The sequence below is a fragment of the Lontra canadensis genome, unplaced genomic scaffold, assembly GCF_010015895.1.
Source record: "Lontra canadensis isolate GAN:19392208 unplaced genomic scaffold, GSC_riverotter_1.0 scaffold35, whole genome shotgun sequence".
Taxonomy (NCBI): Eukaryota; Metazoa; Chordata; class Mammalia; order Carnivora; family Mustelidae; genus Lontra; species Lontra canadensis.
The window spans coordinates 15,170,256-15,196,833 of NW_022631029.1; the positions used below are offsets into that span (position 1 = coordinate 15,170,256).

The window sequence follows — 26,578 nt, forward strand, 5'->3', positions numbered from 1 at the left end:
CCACTGAGCCACCCAGGCGCCCTCTACCAAGTATTTAAAACTTAATCCCTCATGGGGCGCCTGGGTGGCTCAGTGGGTTAAGCCTCTGCCTTCAGCTCAGGTCATGATCCCAGGGTCCTGGGATCGAGCCCCACATCGGGCTCTCTGCTCAGCAGGGAGCCTGCTTCCCCCTCTCTCTCTCTCTCTCTCTGCCTGCCTCTCCATCTACTTGTGATCTCTCTGTCAAATAAATAAATAAAATCTTTAAAAAAAAAATAAATACTTGGTAGAATTCACTAATGAAGCCACTTAGGTCTGTTTGCATTTTATTTATTTTTGTGTGGAAAGTTTTAAACTATCAGTTCAGTTTCTTTGATAGCTACAGGATTTTTCAAGGTACTTATTTCTTCTAGAGTTAACTTTACTAGTTTGTATCTTTCAAGAAATTTGCTTGTTTCATCTAAGTTTTTGGGTTTATTGGCATAAAATTATTCATAACATTACCTTATTTTTTAAAATAGATTTTTAAAAAAGATTTTTTATTTGAGAAAGAGAGAAAACATGAGCAGGGGGAAGGGCAGAGGGAGAGGGGGAGAGGGAATCCCTAAATACACTCCCCATTGAGCGCAGAGCCTGGTGTGGGGCTTGATCCTGGGACCCTGACATATGACCTGGACTGAAGGCAGATACTTAACTGACTGAGGCATCCAGGCACCCCTATTATGTGCTTCTTTCTGCCTGTTTTGGGTTTAATTTCCTCTTCTGTTTTCTTTCTTTCTTTCTCTCTCTTTTTTTAAGATTTTATTTATTTGAGAGAGAGAATGAACAAGAGAAAGCATGGGGGGGAGGGAAGGAGATGGAGAAACAGACTCCCCTGCTGAGCAGGGTTCAATCCCAGGACTCTTGGGATCATGACCCGAGCCAAAGGCAGACACTTAATTGACTGAGCCACCCAGACATCCTCCTCATCTGTTTTCCGCTTCCTTAAATTGGAAGCTTAGATCATTGACTTAAGACCTCTCTTCTCCTCCTTCTTCTTTTTTTTTTAAGATTTTATTTATTTATTTAAGTACTCTTTGCACCAAACATGGGGCTTGAATCCACAATCAAGATCAGAGGTCACATGCTCCATCAGCTAAGCCAGCCGGGTACCCCAAGACCTCTCTCTTTTTTTTTTTTTTTAAAGATTTTATTTATTTATTTGACAGGCAGAGATCACAGAGAAGCAGGGAGACAGAGAGAGGAGGAAGCAGGCTCCCTGCTGAGCAGAGAAGCCGATGCAGGGCTCGATGCGGGGCTCGATCCCAGGACCCTGGGATCATGACCTGAGCTGAAGGCAGAGGCTTTAACCCACTGAGCCACCCAGGTGCCCCAAGACCTCTCTTTTTTAATGAAAGCATGTAATGCTCTAATATAACCATTTTGATAAACAAGTTGACATTGTTAATATGCTAAACTGTGTATACCTAAGGACGTAGCAGTTCTTCACCTAAGTGTATACTCTAGAAAAACATTTTTATATCTGCATCAGGAGACATGTTCAAGCAGTTTTTAGTAGTACTTTCCATAATGCCAAAAAACTGCAAGTAATCTAAATGTCCCTCAACAGGAATATATAAATAAATACTTCTGTTAATTTATACCATGGAATACAGTACAGGAATGAACATGAATAAACAACAGTTGTGAATATCAATGCAGATGAATCTCCCAAATGTTGAATGAAAAAAGCAAGTTGCAAAGGAGTACTTCAGTTATGATGCCAGTTAATATAAAACTTAGAAATCATGATACTTATTCATATATGTGTGTTACTTCATGCATAGTAATAGAATAATAAAGTATTTCTCTGAGAGGGAAGCAGAGAGTGAATACAAAAATAGCTAAATTTTACACAATATATGCTGGAAAGTGTTTTGAATACTTTACAAATATATATTTAATTCTCATAATTAAATGAATACCTGCTATGAAGCAGGCACTATTATTATTCTCATTTATGAATAAAGGAGCTTATAAATGAGTGAAGAAAATCTTAACTACTCTAGATCACTCTGCTAGTAAGAGGTAAATCCTGTAATCAAACTGAGGCAGTCTGGCTCCAAAGTCTATACTCTTAACCATTAAGCCATACTACTTGCCCTTATGAAGCCATACTCCTTGCCCTTATGATGGGGGTAGGGGTCTTCCCAGACTGGCTTCTGGGTACTTAGAAGCTTATTTTAATACTCTTTAGTTCTTATTTCTATGTTTCAGTTTATTTTTTTTTAAGATTTTCTGTATTTATTTGACAGAGAGAGATAGTGAGAGAGGGAATACAAGCAGGGAAAGTGGGAGAGGAAGAAGCAGGCTTCCTGTGGAGCAGGGAACCCGATGTGGGGCTAATGGGGCTTGATCCCAGGATGCTGGGATCATGACCTGAGCTGAAGGCAGACGCTTAACGACTGAGCCACCCAGGCGCCCCTCTGTTTATTTTTGTATATATGATACTTCATTAAAATTTTAAAAGAAAACAGGTCAAACAAACCGAAAATGAATGTAAGAACATAATCCCCTAAACTATATCCCAAATGGAAGTTTAGGCAGTCAGTATTATTAATTTTTCCTAACATATGTCCTAGATACTAATAGATCTTAAAATATTAAAAAATCAGATAGATGATGTGTTATTAATGTTTTGTATCTTGACATGGGTGGTAGTTTTACCCGTGTTCACTCAGTGGTGATTCACAAAGCTATACACCTTTGATTAGTTCACTACTTTGTGGGCATTCCATGCTTCAATAAACTCTTTATAATAAATGTGTCAGTTAAGATTTTTTAAATTCCAGAGATTTCCTATTGCAGGTACATTTTATGTGTCTTTTTTGGGATGATCATAAGGGGATTTTAAGATGAGTTATAAAGTAAAAGGACTTATTTTTGAGATTCTGTTTCATTGAAAAGTCTATAAAAAGGGTGAGATATATTGTCAGGTAACAAAACAAGGTATAGCACAATATACACAATAATCTACCTTTTATGCAAAAGAGGGAAAATAATTTGTATTTGTTATTTATTTATACATGAAGAAATCAGGAAGGTTATATAAGGAGTTAGTAACCTGGTTATCTGGGAGTGGGTAGAGTAGAAACTGGGTCACTATGATATAAGGATACAGAAAGACCTTTTTCGTGCTTCCTGAACCTTGAAACTATACCTCCTATTCTAAATAAACATTAACTTATTAATTTAAAAAGAAAATGTATTCAGCATAGCTCTTTTAGGTAGATTCAGGTTTATGTCCTTTTGAGACTCATATTTATTTATTTGTTGGCTATAGAATATTTCCATTTTCAGGAGACTTGGTCTTTTATCTTTTGCAATAGAGAAATTTGGGGAATACTATATCATCAATAAGGGGTTATGTTCAAAATTTTTCAGTTAAATTTCTAAAATCTTTTCAGAGTTCCTCCTTTTCCAATGTTGAATTCTTTTCTATCTTCTGTCTTTTTTGGATGTTGTACATCTATAGCAGAACTTTTTTCTTTCTTTCTTTTAAATTATTTATTTACATAGTAATCTCTGTATCCAACGTGGGGCTTGAACTCTTGACCCTGAGATCAACAGTCCCATGCTCTTCCAACTGAAACTACCAGCTGCCCGGCAGATCTTTTCTCATAATGATAAAACTTTTTGTTAATAATAAGACCTTATATTTAAACAGTTTTGTAATTTAAAAAAGTACTTTTGTACTGTGACTTTTAGCTATCTGACATCATTTAATTTAAAGCAAAATATAGGAAAAGTTAGTGTTTAAATGGCCAAAGTCTCCCTTTTTTTCTTTTTAAAGCTTCACTTATTAAGACACATTTTATAAGCATGATAAAAATTACTGTTTAAATCAAAATCCCCAGAAGTTGAAATAGAGATTAAGAGTATAAATCTATACCATTTTAAGGAAATGTTTAAAGCTACTCCCTTAAAATCTGGTATAGAATTAAATTGAAAGAAAAAGTTACTTAATTTTTTTTAGGGACATTGAAAGAAAATATATGAAATATGCAACCTCAGCTACATATTAGAATCATCTGGAGCTTTTAAAAGACACTGATGCTTGGCCCAGTCCCCCAGAGATTATGATTTAATACTTATAAATTATTCATATTTTTAAAAATCTGTAAATTGTTAATGTCTATGAAGATCATGTTGGATGCATGACTCTGCTATTTTGATGTAGTACTGAGAAGCAAAAATACATTAACTTAATCATATACTTCAGTATTATGTGGAATAAGGTGACAGTTTTTGTCATTGGCATTTATTTTCCTTTTCAGACTGCTGATAATAGCAAAAGCCCCTACTTAAAAAAAAGAAAGAAAGAAAAAAGAAACCATATACAAAAGATCCTGTGTGACTTTGGTTTATGATGTTTATAAATTGCCTATATAATGTTATTGTGAAGTTTACATGTAAAATGAGTGTATAACTCATTTGAATTGCTGTTACATAGTTCTAGATTCTTTAAAATAAAAATAGTACCAATATTTAGGAAAATCACAAAGATTGAGACTCTGTAGTATCAGTTGTTTTGGAGATTTTATTTATTTATTTGAGAGAGAGAGAGAGAGAGAGAGAAATGTGATCAGGGGAGGGGCAGAGGGAGAAGCAGACTCCTCCGCTGAGCAGGGAGCTGGACACTGGGGCTTGATTTCAATACTTGGGGTCATGACCTGTGCCTCTCTGTAGTATCAACTTAATGTTAAAATTTCTATTCCTATCACTGTGGGGTTTTCTTGTTTGTTTGTTTTTGTTTTTTTGAGAAAGAGACAAAGCAGAGGAGGGGCAGAGGGGGGGAGAGAGAGAGACTCTCAAGTTGACTCCATCCACCCTGAGCGTGGAGCCCTAAATCTCAAGACCGGGAGATCATGACCTGAGCTGAAACCAAGAGTCAGATGCTTAACCCAGGTGCCTCTGTACGTGGTTTTTAATACATGTGCTCCAGGATAGAATAAAATGCTAACTATATTTAGCAAACATAAGTGTTTGGTTGATTTTGGGGAATTTGAAGTATATATCAACCTAAATCAAATTTACAACTCAAATATATTGTAATAAATTAAGGATTATACCAATTGAAATTACACCATTTTTTCCTGATACCCTGGGGGAATAAGTCAATTTAGAAAATAGGATTTTCTGATGAGTTGAAAGAGTAGAACTTTTACCACCAAATCATTTTTGGATGGAAATTTTTCTAAAGTGATTAAACATTCCCCTGTCACCTTAAATAAACAACCCCGAGATCATGACCTGAGCTGAAACCAAGAGTCAGATGCTTAACTGAGCCACCCAGGTGCCCCAAATCATGAAGGATTTTAATGTCATACTGCTTTTTACTTTAGAACTGGTGTTGTTACTTTAGAACTGGTGTGGAGTTCCAAATGATTTTTAAAAGAATCACCATGGTTAGATCTTTTGTTTTAGAGGACCAGTATCAGTGATAACATGGAAGACATTGGAACTGTACCTAGAGTCAAGGAGACCTGGTAGAGTGATTTAGTAGAAACAACAGTTGGAAACAGACTGGAATGCAAAAAAAAAAAAAAAAAAAAAAATCATCTGCATGGAGGGAGACAGATTGGGAGTCATCAACTGAAGTAGTCAAGGCTGTAGGAAATATACTCCCGGGAGGTATGTACATTTCTAGAACAGTAGAGTCTAGAAAAGAACCCTGGGGATGATCAACATTTGAACAGCTGGTAAGGAAAAAGAAAACAGAGTTGGAAGAACAGCCAGAGAAGTAGGGAGGAGACCAGGAAAGACTGGATTTGTGAGGAACAAGGCAGGGGAGAGTTTTTGAGAAGATTATTGTTAACAGCACTCAAATGTTACTTTATAAGAAGTCAAAGTAGTCAAAACTGGGCTATTCACCAGAATAGTGAGTATGGAAGCTTACTAGAAATGGGTAAAGGGCTGTAAATTTGTGAGTGTTACGGCTCTGAAAGTGCTTGAATAAGTGGATGCAGAGGGTAGTAAGAACATTTCTAGAAGTATATGTATACTTCTGTGATGATAATTTATTTCCCTGCAGTTTTAGTTGTTGCTAATTCCATGGAGACTATGTTGGTTCCCTACTTGGGTGCGGCAGGTGATGTGGTATAAGAAAAGCCTTATAGGTTAGGCATTCCCTATCCAGATAATTTTTCAATAGACTTAAATGTAAGTTGAGATCTTATCGAGTTAAATATAATTTGTGCAAAAGGAACATGAATCACAGATGTCAAAAATGTATCAGAATGTTAAAATGTTATAATTCCACACATTAGAAATTCAGTAGCATAGATGATATTCTCTCCTTTTTTGATATTCTGAATTTTTAAAGCTAGGAATTTATCTTTCCATTTCTCTTGGTACAAAAAAAGTCTTTTTCTGCAAAGTGTGTGTGTGTGTGTGTGTGTGTGTGTGTGTGTAGCTGGATATATATCCAGCTCTTACTGTGTCCAAAGTATATAAATGAGAGACTCTTTGAGGACTGCTTAATCTGGGGATGATTGCTAGTTACTTTATATTTGGCCAAAATTCAATTTTTAGCATAAAACCTATAATATTTAATAAAAGGGTTAAATGTTTTTGTATCTACCCTGATGAACACTTAACTATTAAAGAACAGTTATAGGAACTTATAAACCAAGATTTTAAAAAATGGAACACTGGAGACGCCTGGGTGGCTCAGTTGGTTAAGCCTCTGCCTTCAGCTCAGGTCATGATCCCAGAGTCCTGGGATTGAGTCCCGCATCGGGCTCCTTGCTCAGCAGGGAGCCTGCTTCTCTCTCTGCCTCTGCCTGCCACTCTGCCTGCTTGTGTGTACTCTCTCCCTGACAAATAAATAAAAAAAATCTTAAAAAAAAAAAGTCTGTTTAAAAAAATAAAAATAAATGGAACATTGATGAAATTTGGATATTTTTGCAGTGAGATATATATTTTATGAATTTTCAAATTCTATTACCTAATTTTATGTTTCTTTGGTCAGTCTTTTCTTTTTTCTTTTTTTAATTATTTATTTATTTAGAGAGAGTGCACATGTGCAGAGAAAGGGGCAGAGGGAGAGGGAGAGAATCTGAAGCAGACTCCCCACTGAGTGGGGAGTCTGACGTGGGGCTTGATCTTACAAACCTGAGATCATGACCTGAGCCAAAACCAAGAGTTGTACACTCAACTGACTGAGCCACCCAGATGCCCCTGGTCACTTATTTTCTATTCATATAATTTTATAATAGTTTTTAAATTTTGCATTTTTGTTTTTGTGGTATGTGCTGAATATGTGACTTTTATTTTTTAGTTTTTGAGAGAGAGAGAGCTAGTGTGACATGCATGTGCGGAAAAGAGAGAAGAAGAGAGAGGAGAAAGAACTTTTATTTTTTTAATTTTTTTTGAGAGAGAGGGAGACCAGGGAGGGCAGGGAGGGGCAAAGAGAGAGAGAGAGAGGGAATCTTAAGCAGGCTCCATGCGGTGTGAAAATCATGACGTGAGCTGAAATCAAGAGTTGATTGTTTAACCAACAGAGCCACCCAGGTGTCCCAATAGGTAACTAAAAACGTAGTTTTAACTTTCAGTAAAAATGAAGATATCAAGCAATTATTAATTAAACATGTGAGACTAATAATTGCTCTGAATTTATGCTATATAAAATGAGGTCATGTATGTGGAAATGTTTTTATAAACTAGGTAGTTAGAAATTAAGTAGCTAATTTTGAATACAGGAGAAATATTTAAAATTCACTCTAAATTTAATAGAAAAACATAATTAAGTTACTCTGGAGCAGAGGGGTCAAATGAAATATTTTCAGTTTCAGAGAGTTTTATCCATGAATGTAAAGATAATAAAGATGTACTAAGATATATTTTAAAAATACATTTTATAAGAGTTCTAGGGTGGAAAAAATTATTTTGATTGGGGAGATAGGAAAAACGACTTTGGAAGAATGGCTTTTTTTGTGAGTTTTGGGCCAGTGCAAGTATATAGCAGCAGTCTTACTTAAAAAAAAAAAAAAAAAAAAAAAAAAAAAGTACCATTTTATTTAGCATGTGTTGTAGTTCTAAACCTTAGTACTCTTTTACTTGCACAATGTTTTCTCTTGTAGAGTATGTATGTCAAAACCCAGAATCTGCACTGTCACTTCCTTGTTGTAAACTTGGCTCTGCTAGTAAGATACAATTTCTCAGTGTCTTGAAAAACAGTTTGAGAGCGAAATAAAAGTCAAGGTATGACTGATTTCCTAAGTTATGGCTATTTAAAATTTCATTTCAATATTTTCAATGAACCATGAAATGAACTCCTGTATCAATAGGAAACTCCAAAAACTGCTTAAGTTTTTTGGCATAGCATTTAAATTTACTCAGATTAAGTACCCCCAAATTGTAATTTTAGTTGGTAATGGAGCTATCTCATACTTGAACCAATTTTCGTTCTTTACTAAACTTGAGAGTTGAAACTCTATAGAGACCTTTCATCTCAAATTTTGCTTGATACTTTAGATTGTAAATAAAAGTACTTAATTGAGGTAAATCCAAAGTAGTATTCAAATGTAAGAAGTATAACAGGACTTTTTAGTGGATTATCTTTTTGTGTGTTCAGAGGGAATTGTTTGAACATGAACTACAGCTTTAATTGCACATCTGTTGCCTGCAGGTATCTTGTTTTAAAAAGAAAAGCAAAGTAAACTAGTGACATTTGTAATTTTAACCGTGTAGTACTTTAAGAAACGAAGTTTGTTATAATTGTATTAATTAAATATTTAAATGCAACTTGCTAGTGATATTTTTATAGAAAATACTTTTTGTGGGTATTGATTTTAGTATTTATTTGACAAACCTAGAAACTTGCTATAAGACATTAATGCTTTACAATAGAATGTGGCTTATTTTATTCTCCATGTAAACTTGTAAGTAAAATAGCTGAATTGGTCATTGTTAGAAATTGTCCTCATCTCTTAGGACTTTATTGTTGTAGTTTTTTTCTTGTCTATTATCTTGAATTCTTTTAAGGTGGGAAGCTTTGTCTTACTTCTCTGCTCGATGATCTAGGTTTAGCTAGTATTGAATAGGTTTTAACAGTTAGGGTTTATATTTTTTTCTTAGATCTTGTAGATACTGATTTTTTTGTGTTTGATTTTACTTAAATCGTATCTTTTGTCTTTAGAGGGTTTTATTTTCTGTATCATGTGTTTCTTTAACTTGACTGTGATGAATTCTAAGTGTCCTTTTTTTTTTTTTTTTACCATTTAAATAGTTAATTCTTTAGAAGTCTATGGAGCCATGTATATTTTCCATCATACTGATGATGTAAAAAATAAAGGAAATTTATGACTGTTTAAACATTTAACAATGACAAAAACCAAACATACAACAACAACAACAACCAAGTTATATAGACTTCCTCTCTGCCTCCATTGTGATACTTAATGAGAAATTCTTTCCTTCCCTGAAACTCTAGTTTTATATCTCATATATCTCTGGCTTTTCATCCATTACAATTCCATTTCTAGATGTGTAGAATTCCCTAATCTAGATGTGAATTCCTAAAACAATATGCATAGTATTCTACAGATTTCAAAGTCCTGTTGATTCATTCAGCCATCATTATTGAGAACTTCCTATGTGCTGAGCACTATTCTAAACAAAATAAAGTCCCTGTCTCCATGGAACAGACATTCTAGCATGCAGATACCATCATCCATCTTTCATTATAAACTCAGTTTATTTAAGACAAATGGGAGTGCATGTGGCTTATTGACAGGGAATTCAATATAGTTCAGTTCATCTTGTCCTGTAAATTTGCTGTGTGAGAGCAATGTTATCATATGGCCCCAGAGTATTCTGGTTTGATTTGAATTTTGTCTTCAACTACTAGTGCTCTGCATTTGGTGAAATCTGTACATATATCCTTTAATTTTATAAATTTATATCATATATGTATCTTCTTGACCTCCTCTGTACTACCAGGTAAACCTTATTATTTCTTTTTAAGATTTTATTTATTTATTTATTTGACAGATCACAAGTAGGCAGAGAGGCAGGCAGAGAGAGAGGGGGAAGCAGGCTCCCCGCGGAGCCGAGAGCCCGATGCGGGGCTCGATCCTGGGACCCTGAGATCATGACCTGAGCCGAGAGGCAGAGGCTTTAATCCACTCAGCCACCCAGGCGCCCCAACCTTATTATTTTTGAAAGTCATCAGGGAATTGCTTAGATGAGTCATTGAATGATTTTGTTTTGGTGGTTATTTTTTTTGTTTTGTTTTGTTTTCTTTCTACTCTAAAACTCACTTTTCCATTGTCCTCAGTGTGATTTTTTTAAAAAAGATTTATTTATTTGAGAGAGAGTGGGAGGGGCAAAGGGAGAGGGAAAGAGAATCTCAATGCTAAGTGTGGAGCCCAACTCAAGGCTCGATCTCAGAACCCTGAGATACGACCTGAGCCAAAACTAAGAGTCAGACACTTAATGATTGTGCCACCCAGGCACCTCCCTCAATTTTATTTTTAATAGAATTTTTATAACTTTTGTTTGCATGACTTGTACTTTTCTAGTTCTTATTTTTTTATAGTTTTTATATTTCTATCTTTATTTCTGTTGTCTGTGGTTTCCATACAGACTTTGTCTTTATTCTTTCAATTTCCCTACCAATTCTCTCAAAATTCAAATATTTATAGTCTTAAAAGACCACTTCTAAGAACTTAATTTCAAAATTTATTTATTTATCATGAATTTTGTAACCATATTTTTAATTTTAATTTTTTAAAGTGTACACTTTAGTGGTTTATAGTGTATAGCTGTTACCACTATTTATTTCCAGAACATTTTTGTTGCCCTCCAAAGAAACTCTGTACCCATTTAGCAATCACTCTTCATTTCCTCCTCTCCCAGCCAATGGCAACCATTAATCTACTTTCTGCCTCTATGAATTTGCCTATCTGGGACATACTTCATGTAAATGGAATCATATAATGTGGACTTGTGTATCTGGCTTCTTTCAGCATAGTGTTTTCAGGGTTCATCCATGTCGTAGTATGTATCCATACTCTGTACCTTTTGTGTCAAATAATATTCCATTGTAGGGACATACCACATTTCATTTATCACAGTTACTACATACTCAGTTGATGGACATTTGGGTTGTTCCTATTTTTTGGTTATTATGAGTAATACCACTCTGAACTTATATGTACAAGGTTTTGTGTGGACATATGTTTTTAGTTCTCTTGGTTGTATATCGAGGAATAGAATTGCTGGGTCATATTGTAACTCCAATATTTAATGTTTTAAGAAATCACCAAACTGTTTTCCAAAGCAGCTGTACTGTTTTACATTTCCATCAGCAGTGTATGAAGGTTCAGTTTCTCTACTTGGTCAACAATTTTTATGGTCTTTTTTATTATAGCCATCTAGTGTGAATTGATAGCTCACTGTGATTTTGATTTACATATCCCTAATACTAATGATGTTGTGCACATCTTTTCATGTATTACTATTTTTTTTTTGGAGAAATGTTCATATCCTTTCCCACTTAAAAAATTAGGTTATTTATCTTTTTATTGCTGAGTTGTATATTCTAGATATAATTCCCTTATTAGTTGAGCTATTTGCAAATATTTTTCCCATTCTATAGATTGTTTATCCTGTGCCCTTTTTTGTTATTACAGTAAAATATATATTACATAAAATTTACTATTTTTTTTTAGCATTTTAAGTGTACAATTCAGAATTCAGTGGAATTAAATACATTCACGATGTTGTGCAACCATCACCTTTATTCATTTCCAGAATTTTTCCGTCATCCCAAATGGAAACTCTGTACCTATTAAATAATATCTCCCCTTCTTCATCTCCCCTAGCCCCTGATAATTGCTGTTTCTACTTTATAGCTCTATGAATTTGCCTATTCTAGGTGCCTCATGTAAGTGGAATGATGTAATATTTGTCCTCACGGTGTCTTTTATAGCACAGAAGTTTTTGATTTTGATGAAGTTCAACTTAACTTATTTTTATATTTGAAGTAATTTTTAATCTTAAAATTCTTAAAATTCTTCATTTATATTGTCATTTGTGCTTTTGATGTCATATCTAAGATGCTATTGCCTAATCCAAGGTCATGATTATTTTAATCATTTTTAAGTACTCTCCTACTTAACTCTTTCATCCATAGTCAGAACATCAGTAAAACAACTGATCATAAAACCTGATCAGTTGAATCAGGTTTTATGAGAAGGGTTTATTAAATAGTCTCTTTTAAAATTTTTAGATCAGGGGCTCCTGGGTGGCTCACTTGGTTAAGTGTTTAATTCTTGATCTCAGCTCAGATCTTGATCTTAGCATCATGAATTCAAGCCCCATGTTGGGCTCCACACTGGGCATGGAGCCTACTTTAAAATAGAATGGAATATGGGGCGCCTGGATGGCTCAGTGGGTTAAGCCCCTGCCTTCGGTTTGGGTCATGGTCTCAGGGTCCTGGGATCGAGCCCCGTGTTGGGCTCTCTGCTTGGCGGGGAGCCTGCTTCCCCCTCTCTCTGCCTGCTTCTCTGCCTGCTTGTGATCTCGCTCTCTCTGTGTCAAATAGATAAATAAATAAATAAATAATCTTTAAAAAAATAGAATAGAATACAATAGAATAGAATAAAATGTCTAGATAAGGATAGTGGGTTTCAGATTTTAGCATCTCCTGGGATGCTTACCTAGAACTACAGGTTTCTCAGAGGGTTTTTGTACATTTGTGGTAAACTTCTAGGAGACTTCATTATGTTGAAAAAGAGTAGAATTAAAATAGGCCAGCATAGTAATTAAGAGTTTGGGTCCTGGAACCTGACTACCTGGGTATGAATCCTGGCTGTCACTTTCTAGCTACATGATCTTGGGCAAGTCACTTGTTCTCTCTGGACATTCATTCCCTCCCTTACTGGGCCTCTTGCACTCTCTTGCTTTTGCAAGGATTAAACAAGCAAATATCTGCAAAGGGCTTAGTGAATTTGGCAATAGTGTTAACTACGTACATGTTAGATATTGTCATACCCTTTAAACTTTAGTAGTGTCATTTCTAGGGACTTAATCTAAGAACATTATCAGAGATGTTGCATAAAGATGTAGGTGTAACAGTTTCATCACAGAAATTAGTTGCAGGAATTTACCATATATAGTCTAAATTAATGAAATTTATGAAATGTCATTTGGTATTTAGTCATATTTTCAAAAAATATTTAATGCCATGAAAAATAATGATGTAATTGAAAAAGACAGTTACATATACAACTGTATATAAAATGTATCTCTAAACTTCTTTGAAAATATGAGCCAGGAAGGCAGAGTGTTGGTCTTACATTGTATATAAAGAAATATGTTAAACTGTTGTAGCCGTTATTTTTGGAACCTGGGAAGAGTGAATTTAATTTTCCTCCATACTTTATTGAACTCTCCTACCTTCAACATAAGTACTTTATATTCAGAAGAACAAATTATTTTTTAAAAAGATCAAATATAGGAGAAAGCCCATTGTAAAATGGGAAAAATGACAGAGAAATAGGAAAAGCCCAGTGTGAAATAGGAAAGCATAATGTAAATAGGAAACCTGAGTCCTCGTACTAGTATTGCTATTAAATAGTTTCAAGCTTTGGGGCACCTGGCTGGCTCAGTTGGTAGAGCATGTGACTCTTGATTTGGGGTTGTGAGTTCGAGCCACACTTTGGGTAGGCAGATGACTTAAAAAAAAAAAAAGTTTTCAGCCTTGGAATGAATTTTCTCTCTTCCTTGGGGGACACAATTTCCTCATCTGCAAAATGAGGAGTTGGGTTAAAATTAAAAAGGGAGTGTGCAGAGTGGTTAAAAGCTGGGAGGTGAGAGAGGAGAGTTAGGGACTACAGTTGAGATCACTGTGTGGTCTCATGTCCTGCTTCTTCTTCCTGTTCATTTGGTGACTTCTGGCCAGTAATTTAACCTCTCTGTGCCTCACGTTTCTTGTTTATAAAGTGGGAGTAATAGTAATATCTCATGGGGGATTGTGAGAATTAATTAATAATACATGTAAAAGACTTAATAATATAGAGTCTGAGACACAGTAAGGACTCAATAAATGTTAACTGTTTTTACTGGTATATAAGATTCTTTCTAATGCATTCATTTATTTCCAATAATATTGTTAGTCAAGTGAGTGATTCTTAAATTTGTCTATCATTTGGAGATTTTGCTAATTTTTTATTTAGATATTTTTGAGATGGTGGAGACTATTGATTTATGAAATTGAATATTTTGAAGTCTCTGTTCCCTTACCCCCAGCTTTGCTTAATTGCCTTGTGTCTTATTACAGGAAGCTTCTTTGGGGCCCTAAGTTATCTCATCATTGAGAGTATTTTGTAGACCTTTTCAGCAGTAAAAATCTCATTTGATTTTATAGAGTTTTTTCTAACTCTTCTTGTTCTGAAGCTAATGTATGTAGCTTAATGTATTTATAATTAGGTTATATAGGCTGTTAAGTTGTACCTATGTTTCTTCAACTGGTGTTTCAATTTTAAATTTAGGAAATGGTATAAAGCCCAAGGGAATGTTATAGTCCAATTGACTAGTCCATTCTAGGAAAAGCTAACATTACAACATAAAGTTAGCTGGAAATTGTTAAGAGTATGACCTATAGTGTGACTGGATTGATGCATAGATGTTACTTAATTTAATCCCAGAAAAAGAATGCATCCAAATGCTTTAAGAGATAAATCCAAGTATGTAAAAATCACTTTCAGAGTCAGCAACCATGTTAATTCATTTTGAAACTCTGAACAGACTACAGAAATAGATGACTTTCATAATATTATATCATTTTCTTTCACTGACTATATAAGATACTTAATTAAGTCTTGAGTTGAATTGTGACTCAGCTAGTCCATTGCTTTGGAAATTTTTGTCTGTGAGCAAGTCACTTTATGGTACCTCAGTTTATAATGGCAGTCATAGTGAAGATAATCACATTTTTTCCATACTGGGAATAAGAATGAAAGTTGTATTTTGGTACATTTATTCTTAGATCTTTAGAAAATCTCCCCTTCTCTGCAGGGTTGTAGCTATAGTAGACAGTCCAATTACAGAAGTCATTATTTCAGTGTTAGAGAACAAATTAGTTGAGTAATATTGCCAAGAAGCGAAAGACAAGAGTTTGACTTCCACAGTTAAGGGATATCGTTTGTTACTTAAAACAGGTATTAGAGGATATTTTCCTCTAATTATAATAACTTTTATTTATAAAACATACCTAGCTAATTCCCATAGCAGGAGAAAAGTGCTGTGTCTTGATAGACAAAATCAGCTCAAGACAGCTTTGTGACTCACTAACGGAAGAGGGGAGAGTTCTTTTTGCCTTAGGGATTGGATTTTATTTTAAGATGAGTTCTTTGTCTAAGCACAGATATGAGACAGTTCCCACCCTACATGTCAAGTATCTTATTCTGTCTTCCCTGAGATTTAACTCAATCCCTTCAGATTCCCCACGTGTATTCTTTTATAACTTCTGCTGCTTGGTTCTTATTATTACATAGTGTTTATATTTCTCCCTCCATATTTCTCTTCCTGAGTGCAAGAACTTGTGAACTTTTCCTTTAAACATTTTGAGCTATGTTTTTGTGTTTGTTGATTTGTTTCAGTTAAAAAAAAAATCCATTTTTTCATATAGAAGGGACTGGTAACATCTGTGGGACATAGGAAAGAAGTTGTACTTTTCACTGTACCACTGGACCTTTGGAACCATTACATTTTCCCCCAAAATTTTAATCCTAATTTTATCACATGGTATAAATATTCATAAAATTTTTGTTTGTTTTATGGGGTTTATTTCTTTAAAGTTGAGACCACAAATTTCTTAAAGTTAGACCATGAATGTTCCAATGAAGGCATAATGATTTTTTATAGTCTTCCTTTACAGTCTTCCTTTAAATGAACCCCTTAAACTTGATTCACTCATTTGCACCATAAACCTTTTTTTTTTTTTTATGATTTTTATTTATGTATTTGAGAGAGAGAGATAGAGAGCAAGCATGAGCAGGGGCAGGGAAAAGCAGATGGAGAGGGAGAGGCAGATTCCCTGCTGATCAGGGAGCCCGATGTGGGACTCGATCCCAGGACCCCGGGATCATGACCTGAGCCAAAGGCAGATGCTTAACCCACTGAGCCACCCAGGCACCCCTTGCACCATAAACTTTAAAAGGTGGATTATTGGGGCACCTGGGTGGCTCAGTCACTTAAGCATCAGACTCTTGGTTTTGGCTCAGATAATGATCTCAGGGTTGTGGGACTGAGCCCCAAGTCAGGCTCCACACTCAGTGTGGTGTCTGCTTGAGAATCTCTCTGTCCCTCTCTGTTTGACCCTCCCCCAGTTTGTGTGCTTGTGTGTGCATTCTCTCTCTCTCTCACAAATAAAAAATAAATTAATAAATATTTAAAAGGTGGATTGTTGTTGTAATTATGATGTTTTGATTCTTTTAAAGTTTGTTCATAATCAACTGTTGCGAACTAGACTGTATTTTCAATTTCTTTACCCACCTCAACATCAGTTTCCTTTCATTCTTCTACACTGACAGTATTGGTGTCTACTATTCTATCTTTGAGAAGCGTAATGAGGTCACTCTTCCTCAATTTCTTCTTGTGTATGATAACTGACTCCAGGATCACTCATACTGTGTCCTTTGATATTGGTGTCTGCAGCTCCGTCAGCATGGCCCCCTTTACAGATCTATAATAAGCAGCTGCAATCTTTGTTGCTTCCTGGACACATAAAACATACATTCCATCTGCTCTTAGCCCAGGAATAAAATTGTCTCTCTTGTAGTAATCAGTGCTGGCTGCTGCTCTCTCAGCAGATGCTCCTATTCCATAGCAGTTATTCTTACAGATGAAAATAAACAGTGATTTCCACAAAACTGCCATATCGTAATTTTCAAATATAAAGTCAAGTAGAACTCCTCTTTTCCATTGTGTTTATAGGCTAGACCAATACCAGCACCCAGGGAACCAGATCTCTGATGATGCCATTGCCCCAGGAGTTGTTCTTAGTGTATATGTGCATCGATCCTTCTTTTTCTTCAGTACAACCTTCTCTTTGTACTATAAACTCTACAGATTTCTGGGACAGAAGGTCCACAGGTAAAGTTGAAGCAATGAGCCCAGTAAAAGTGAGATGAGGTGGTCCATGATATTTATCCAATCTCAAGTTCCCCACCTTCCTGACATTTCACAAGTCACAAAAACCAGCAATAATGTTCTGTTAATGCTCTTGGTGAATAGTCTGTATCATCCTATATTATCTGACTCCCTCTTCCCTGCTGAACACTGAACACCTGTGATAGGAGGGACCTCTTTTAACCCATGAAGATCACATTTCTTGATTTCAAATGTAGCATCATTTTCAAAGTAACAGGATATGCCACTTGTAAGCACTGCTAGCTGTGACTGGCAGGAAATGGTGAGTATCTTCACTTGAGTGCAGGCTGTGGTGGTAGCTGTTGGTGATGATGTCCTTCTCAATTCTGGACCATAGGCCCACAAAAATTTTTTTAAGGGTATATAATATTTGTGAATGGGCTGTAATTTTCTTAACCATTCTTCCACTGGTGAATAACTATGTAACTACATAGTTTCCATTTTTTGAAAGTATTATAATTTTTGCTTTGCTGAATATCTTTTACACTTAAATCTTTATTCATCTTTCTTCTTTAGACTGAATTTTTAGAAGTAAATCACAAGGCAGATTTTAAGGGGCTCCTTGGTGGCTAGTTGGCTAAGCATCTGCCTTTGGCTTGGGTCATGATTCTGGGGCCCGGGGATTGAGCCCCGTGTCGCTTCTCCCTCTCCCTCTGCCCCTCCCCCTGCTCATGTGCTTGCTCTCTCTCTCCCTCTCTTTCTCTCAAATAAATAAATGAAATCTTAAAAAAAAAAAAAAAAAAAGAAAGGCACATTTTAAGAGCTCCCTTGATATACTTTGCCAAACTATTTTCCAGACAGGTTGTGCCAATTAATACTCCCATGATCAACTTGTGGAAATGTTTCTCTTATGTCACTCTTGGAGGCACCGAATATTTATTAAGATACTTCCTGTTATTTTTATCAGTAACAAATTGAATCCCTTAAATTTTTATATTTCAGGGTTATTGAATATGTGTATATGTATATTTATTCTTCCTATCCTTCCTTTGTTCATTGGCTTTTCAAAAACAGCCTTATTAAAGTATGGTTTACACTCCATAAAATTCTGCCATTTTAAATGTAAGTTAAGTCTACCTTAAGTTAAAGATTTGTAGTAAATCTGTAGTTTTGCAACCATCACCATAATCTAGCTGTGAAACATTTCCATCACCTAAAAATTTCTCTTTGGCCTATTTGCTTTCAGTCTTTGGTCCTACACCCAGCTTTAGGCAACCACTGTTATGCTTTCTATCTCTGTAAATTTGCATACTCTAGAAATATCAAATAAACAAAATCATATGCAGCCCTTTGTGAATGGCTTCTTTAACTTAGCATTGTGTTTTTGAGCTACATCTATGTTGTAGAATATATTAGTAGTTCATTTTATTTTTATTGCTGATACATCTTATATATTCATTAATTGATAGGCATTTGGTTTGTTTCCAACTTTTGGTTATTATAAACAGTGCTACTAGGAACATTTGTATAGGTTTCTCTGTGTCTTTCTCTTTTCTTGGGTAGTGCCCTAAGAACCCATTAAATTTCACATCATTACTCTGCCACAGAAAATTTTTTTGAATAGTAGCACTAGATTTGAGAAGAAACACAGTTACATGATATTAAAGAATTAAAGTGGAATGATTGGAATAGGTAAGTGAAAAGTTCAAGACCTGTAGTATGACTATGTAATAATGGAAACCACTTCAGGATTTTTTGGTAGATGAGCAACTACCAGAACCTAAAGCCAAGTGAAGGCAAATAAAATCAATGGGCATCTAAATAAACATTGAAAACTTTGGTTCCATGAAAAATGAGAAAAATGGAAATGAAGCATCATTTACATTCATTATGAGAGAAAAATGAGAATATGTCACACATAAAATGCCCTTTTTAATATAAAAGAAGGCCATCAAGACTATTGTAGATAAACAGACCAACAAAACAAGCAGTTCTTTCATTCAAGATAAATATACTTAGCAGATAAACATTCATTCTTGCTAGTGATCACAGAAATAAATATTTTACAAATAGATTATATTAAGTTAGCAAAATTGATAGTGCTAGAAAGGGTATGGTAGTGATGTTGCTTTGTATGTTGATCTAGTTCACATGCAAAGCACCGTGGCAAGCCTGTCTGTCTATATCTTTGGAATATTAGGATTCTGAGGTAATTTTCATTTTAGCTTCCTTCAATGTAATTAAAAGTTTTTAATAGTAAATTACTAAGAGATGGAATAAATCGAAAGATAAAAAAACAGCTGCGGAGTTTCCCCATGTGCTGAAGTTGAGTCCGGTTGTGCTTTCCTCTCCACTCGGTGTCTGTGACTCATTCCAACTCTGGAGGCACTAACCCAATGCAGCTTTTTTTCTTTCTGGCCCAGAGAGCGCATGTTTGCTCTGCTGTATCTGAATCCTGCTTTTACAGCTTTGGCTAAATCCTGTATCCAGTTGTTCTTTAATCCAATGACTCACACCTTGGGAGTTCTCCACCCCACTCCAAGAGAAAAATGCTATAAACTTTCCTGTTAGTAGTAAATCTGTCACATTCTTTCTGCATTTTACCGATTTTGCTTTAGGCACTCATATGCAAATGTACTTCTGTTGATTTTTTTTTTTTTTTTTTTTTTTTTTTTTTTAGTTCCTGTGGAGTTCTTCTGTATGGGTGGGACCAAACACTTGTGTCACTCCCAGTTAGTACACTATAGTATCCAACAATAAGTGATTTTTTAGTTTGACAAATTATCTCCCTAAAAGTGATAAAATCAAGAAATGGAAATTGCTCCTTGCTCTATTTATTTTCCCCCTGCGTCTTTTAAGTTACTTTTTTTTTCTTCCAACATCAAAAATTCTTACCATTTCTGATGTTTTTATTGCATTGATAGTATTTTTCCCTAATTACTAACATTATAGGTTTCCCATCATCTGTGCTTATAAATACTTTTCCATGTTATAGAAAGTTATAAGATTTTTATATTGTTAGTTGAATTTATGTGAAGTCTTAAGTAAAATATGTAACAGTCAAGAAGTTAGGAATGATAAAAAGCAAAACAAAAATTCTTAATTGTTTTATTATGCTTGACAGTGATTTTGGTTTATTAAGAAATATATTACCAATTTTCTGTATATAGAACAACCATAAATACTCTTCCACTACAACTGGAAATAGTCTTTTCCTGTAGGTAGTTGTGTAGCTGTGTTTAGTCTCTTTAGGCATTTCCATTCAAATTGGCTTGACTGCTTAAGAATCTCAGAAAAAGAGGGCCCTGTAGGTTCTATTAATTTTTGAAAAATTAATGCAACAGGATCAAAAAGTTCAGACTGTTATGTGATTTGACTTCTTGATCTCTGATTTCTGCCAGCTTATATAGGTCGCTTACAGCGTCTCTTGTTGCAATGGGAGAGGTATATTTCCCTGGCCTCTTGGATCTTTCTTTCCCTGATTTTTCTTGTACTTTTCTGACTGTCCTATCTGATATTCCTTCAAGCATTATCTTCACTAATTTCTCCGTAAATGCTTGTGTCCCTAAAAGTTCAGTCATTCTTTTCCCTGTAATTGTTACTTTTGGATCATCTCATACATCACTGTAATTTTAATAACCACTCAAATGCTGATGCCTTTCAAATATCTTGAGCCCGAAGGTCCAGGTTTTCTATCTTCTGCCTGCTTACATTTACTCACTTGGATGTCTTACAGAGACTCCAAAAGCAGTAGACCCCAAACTGAAATGAATCATTCACTCACCCCCCACCTCAAATATTTCCAAATGTAATGGTATTATCATCTGCCCAGTAACCCACACTAGAAACTGCTACCTTGAACACTGAGCCCATAGGATCTATCACTAAACCCCTTATACTACTAATGCTGCCCTAGTTTAGAACCTTGTTATTTATTTGGTAGCCTCATAACTGGGCTTCCTGCCTCCAGTCTTGTACCCCTCAAGCCATCCTCTTCCCATGTGCAATGTCAGTTTGATCTCAGTACTTTCCTTTTTTTTTTTTTTTTAAGATTTTATTTATTCATTTGACAGAGATCACAAGTAGGCAGAGAAGCAGGCAGAGAGAGAGAGAGGAGGAAGCAGGCTCCCTGCTGAGCAGAGAGCCCAATACGGGGCTCGATCCCAGGACCCTGGGATCATGACCTGAGCCGAAAGCAGAGGCTTTAACCCACTGAGCCACCCAGGCGCCCCAGTACTTTCCTTTTTAAACCCTATAGTGACAAGCTGCCTATCATTATACGATAAAGTTTGTTCTGCTATATATGTCTTAAAGGCTTGGTGACTGCTTACCTCTCCAGCCTCAGTCCTGTGCTTCACATGCCAGGGTCCCTCCACAGCATCCCACGCCCCCACCCATGTTTCTTACTTCTTCTCTTTGCTTACTGTGTTTCAGTCCCCTCTCTACTCATCTTGACTCACTCTGTCTTCATGACTCATGATGGACAGCTCCTTTAGAAAGCCACTTCTGAATCCTCAGGGTGCCCTTCCTGTCTACTGGATTATTCTTGTTAGTATATGAAACTGCGGTTTTGCTCTTATTTAAAGAAAAAATTTCTTCACTTTCCCTTCTACCTATTGCTCATTTTTTTGGTAAGTTTTTTTTTAATTGAGGTATAATTGACATACAACATTATATTAGTTTCAGGTATGCAACATGATGAGTCAGTATTTATATATGTTGGGAAGTGATCACCACAATAAGACTAATTAACATCCATCATCATAGTTACAGAATTTTTTTCTTTTGATGAGAACTCTTACGACCTACTCTTCTACCAACATTCATATATGCAATATAGTATTACAACCATAGTCATTATGCTGTACATTACATCCCTGTGACATATTTATTTCATAACCAGAATTTTGTATGTTTTGACACCCTTCACCCATTTCTCCTGAGCCCCAATCCCTGCCTCTAGCAGCCACCAGTCTGTTCTATCTATGAGCTTGTTTTTTGTTTATAGATCCCACATGTGAGATCATGTGGTATTTGTCTTTCTCTGATTTACTTCACTTAGCATTATACCCTCAAGATCAATCTATGTTGGGGCGCCTGGGTGGCTCAGTGGGTTAAAGCCTCTGTCTTTGGCTTAGGTCATGATCCCAGGGTCCTGGGATTGAGCCCCACATCGGGCTCTCTGCTCAGTAGAGAGCCTGCTTCCTCCTCTCCCTCTGCCTGCCTCTCTGCCTACTTGTGATCTCTGTCAAATAAATAAATAAAATCTTAAAAAAAAAATCAATCTATGTTGTCATCATTGGCAAAATTTCATTCTTTAATGGCTGAATAATATTCCATGGTGTGTGTGTATGTGTGTGACATTTTCTTTATCCATTCATCCATCAGTGGACACTTAGGTTGTCTCCATATCTTGGCTGTTGTAAATAATGCTACAGTGAACATGGGGGGTACATATATCCTTTTGAGTTAATGTTTTCATTTTCCTCAGGTAAATACCCAGAAGTGGAATTCCTGGATCATATGGTAGTTCTATTTTTTAGTTTTTTTGAAGAACTTCCATACCATTTTCTGTAGTGGCTGTACCAATTCACATTCCCACCAATGGTTCACAGGGATCTGTTTTCTCTGCATCCTCCCCAACACTTTATTTCTTGTCTTTTTGATAATAGTTATTTCAACAGGTATGAGGTAATACCTTATTGTGGTTTTGATTTATATTTCCCTGATGATTAGTGATGTTGAACATCTTCTCATGCACCTGTTAGACATCTGTATGTCTTCTTTGGAAAAATGTCTGTTGAGATCCTCTGCCCTTTTTTTAATCAGATTGTTTCTTTTTTTTTTTTTTTTTTTTTTTGTCTTGTGTTGGATGAGTTCTTTATATATTTTGGATATTTACCCCTTATTAGATAAATGATTTGCAAATATTTTCTCTCATTCAGTAGGTTGCCTTTTTTGTTGATGGTTTTCTTGGCTGTGCATGTTCATTTCTTTGCTTCCCTTTAGAGCACAATTTTTTTTTTTTTTTTTAAGATTTTACTTGTTTGAGAGAGAGAGAGAGAGAGAACATGAACAGAAGGTTGAGGGAGAGGGAGAAGCAGACTCCCCACTGAGGCGGGAATCTGACACGGGGCTCCATCCCAAGACCCGGAGATCATGACCTGAGCCGAAGGCTTAGCTTAACCATCTGAGCTACCCAGGCATCCCTACAGCAAAACTTCTTAAAAGACTTGTCTATATGTGTGGTTTTTTATTCCTCTCATTCATTTTCTCTTGAATCATTCTGGTCAGCTTTCTTTCTTTCTTTTTTTTTTTTAAGAGAGGGAAAGAGAGAGGTTGAGGGAGGAGGGGCAGAAGAAGAGAGAGAATCATAAGCAGGCTGCACACCCAGCACGGAGCTCAGTGGGGCTCAGTCTCATAACGCTGAGATCATGACCTGAACTGAACTCAAGAGTCCGGCACTTAACCTACGGAGACGAGACGCTTAACCTACGGAACCACCCAAGCTTTCATTCACTACTACTTCCATATAGTTATTGTCAAGGTCATCACTGGCTTCCGGTTGCTCTTCTAGTGGTCAGTTTCTGTTTTCATTTTTATTTTCTCTTACTTGATTTCTCAGCATTATTTGACGTAGTTGATTTCTCTGACATTCTTGGAAAACATCATTCCCATAACCTTGGGGACACACCACTTTCCCTTGGTTCTTCTCATATTTCACTGGCCAACTTTTAAATTTCTTTTGCTTGGTCTTTTTCTCCCTGACCTGTAAATTTTGGATTACTCCAAAGCTCTGTCGTTGGTCTTCTTGTCTGTCTTCTTGCTGTCTTGGTGATATCATCCTGTGTCTCTCTTTTTTTTTTAATTAAACATTTTATTTATTTATTTGACAGAGAGAGATCACAAGTAAGCAGAGAAGCAGGCAGAGAGAGAGAGGAGGAAGCAGGCTAGGCTCCCCACTGAGCAGAGAACCCGACCCGATGTGGGGCTCGATCCTAGGACCCTGAGATCATGACCTGAGCCAAAGGCAGAGGCCTTAACCCACTGAGCCACCCAGGCGCCCCTCATCCTGTCTCTTGACTTTATATTCTTTGTATTTGCTGATGACAGTCAAATTTTTATCTCAAGCCCAGACTTCTTACCCAAATTGTAAGCTCATATCCAACTGTTTTTTTGACATTTCCACCTGATGTCTAACAGATACCTCAAATTTAATATGTCCAAAGTCGAAGTCCTAACCCCTCCTTCAACCTCATTAAAAAACAAAACAAGAAACAAAAAACAAAACGTCTCACCTTCAGCCTTTCAGGCTTTTATAGAGGCAACTGCATCCTCATAAATTGCTTGAGTTAAAAACTTTGGTAATATAAGTGACTCTTAATCTCACAAAACAAACTGAGGGTTGATGGGGGGAGGGGGGTTGGGAGAGGGGAGATGGGGTTATGGACATTGGGGAGGGTATGTGCTATGGTGAGTGCTGTGAAGTGTGTAAACCTGGCGATTCACAGACCTGTACCCCTGGGGATAAAAATATATGTTTATAAAAAATAAAATTAAAAAACAGAAACAAAAACTTTGGTATTGCCCTTGACCCCTTTCATATTGTATACCCAATCTGTTAGGAAATCTTATGCTCTACAAATTGCATTTCATGTATGTGCTGTATTGTATAAAAGGTTAATGTTATGTTTTTCAGTTTTGCAACACTTTTAGTTTAAGGGTAGGAATCCTGAAGACCGTGGTTTTACCAGGTCTCTTAGTTTGAGTTACCCCAGGTAAAGAATTCTGGTGGGTTGCTAAAGCTATTCCATTCAGAACTGAATCCTTTAATATGAAAGAGCAAAAAGGAAGTAAGCTGCAAAAACTCTTAAGTACAGTTCAGAAGTCAGTGATTTTACCTCCGACGTCTCTTCTTCACATGTGCAAGATGATGACTAGTTTACTAACCCTTTTGAATTCCCTTTTGAATTTACTGAACTTCGTTCCCTTTGATCTCCCTTGATTGTTTTCTTTCTGGCAGATTCTCTTTTTGTATGTTTTTGTCTCGTGTAGTTAAGTGTGTATCCCTGGGTTTTTGTTTTTTTTTTTTTTCCTTTTCATCTTCCTTTCACTCTCTTCCACTAAGTGACTATAATGTGGAATTGAAAATTTGCTAGGCTAATTTAATAAAATTTTATATCTTTCTTAATTTTAAAGTTTATTTAGGATTTCTTTTTGTGGAGATAAGCACTGTGAACATTTTATATACATTCTTTCAGATTTTTGTTTTCTAATGGTATGTTACCATTAGAATGTATCTATATAGTGTATATATTTTTGTGAAAGTATATATCATTTTTCTAAAAAGGGATCACTGTATATATCATGATATATTTTAATTTCAGTACCAGTAACTCTACCTCATTTTTTGATGATTGTGATATTGTGATTGTGATGTCTGATATTTTATCAGATCAGCATAATGTAGTTTGGTTAGGCTTTAGCTGTTTCCAGTTTTTAATTTCTATTAACCTTGCTTAGTGAATATGCTTATGCATTTCCCATCGTAAGTGTGTGTGTGAATATTTCAGTGTTTCTATAGGTTCGATTTCTGGATGTAGAATTGAGCATAAGCATTAAAAATCTTCATAAGTTTTGCTAAATCATTTTCCAAAAATGTTGTAGCAGCTTATATTCTCATGCCCAGTATGTGAGACTGCTTTTTCTCCACATCCTTGCCAGAGCCAAACAAAACACTAGTTTTAATTTTTGTCAAACTGATATTGACCACTCTGTTAATTCCCCATCTTCCTGAGCTTTTTAGGTCTTTGAGAGTTTTGGAGTTAACATGCTTATTTACCCCTTCCTATACATGTTTCTCTCTCTCTCTTTATTTTATTTTTTAAAGAGATTTTTATTTATTTGAGAGAGAGAATGTGAGGCAGTGGGGTGGGGATGCCAGGGAGAGGGGCAGAGTGAGAGGGAGAGAGAGAGACTCCCAAGCAGGCTCCCGACTGAGTGTAGAGCCGAATGTGGGGCTCAATCCCATGACCCTGAGATCAGGAGTCAGACTCTCAACTGACTGAGACACCTCCCCTCTCTCTTTTTAAACAGAAAATTAAAATAGTATAGAAAGGTGTAATGGGGAGACCTCTCTCTCTGCCCTGGTAGTTTAAATAGTATCCAGGTGGCATTTTGAGTTTTGAAATGAGTGAATTACAGCCTTCTATTTGCATTACTCTATGACTTGACTGTGTTTCCAGCCCTGTTACTCAGGGCCAGGAGTTAGTATCCTCTTGTTTAGAAATGGAACTGATTTATTCATAAGTTGGCTCACAATGTTAATTGAACTATATGTAGATTGCCAATGTATGTAATATTTTCTACGTGTATTTATGTATACCTGAGAGTAGTAATTTCCTTTAGATTTAACTTTGATTAGGAAATTCCCTGATCCATATTGTAATATATGTTT

At 35.8% G+C, this 26,578-nt stretch overlaps 1 protein-coding gene and 1 pseudogene across 33 annotated transcripts in view; one reads left to right on the forward strand and one right to left on the reverse strand.

The window, feature by feature from the left end:
• Positions 1–26,578, forward strand: part of SLMAP (sarcolemma associated protein) — a 138,950-nt gene that overhangs the window by 18,313 nt on the left and 94,059 nt on the right. The window lies entirely within an intron of this gene.
• Positions 16,426–20,702, reverse strand: LOC116874024 (annotated as a pseudogene).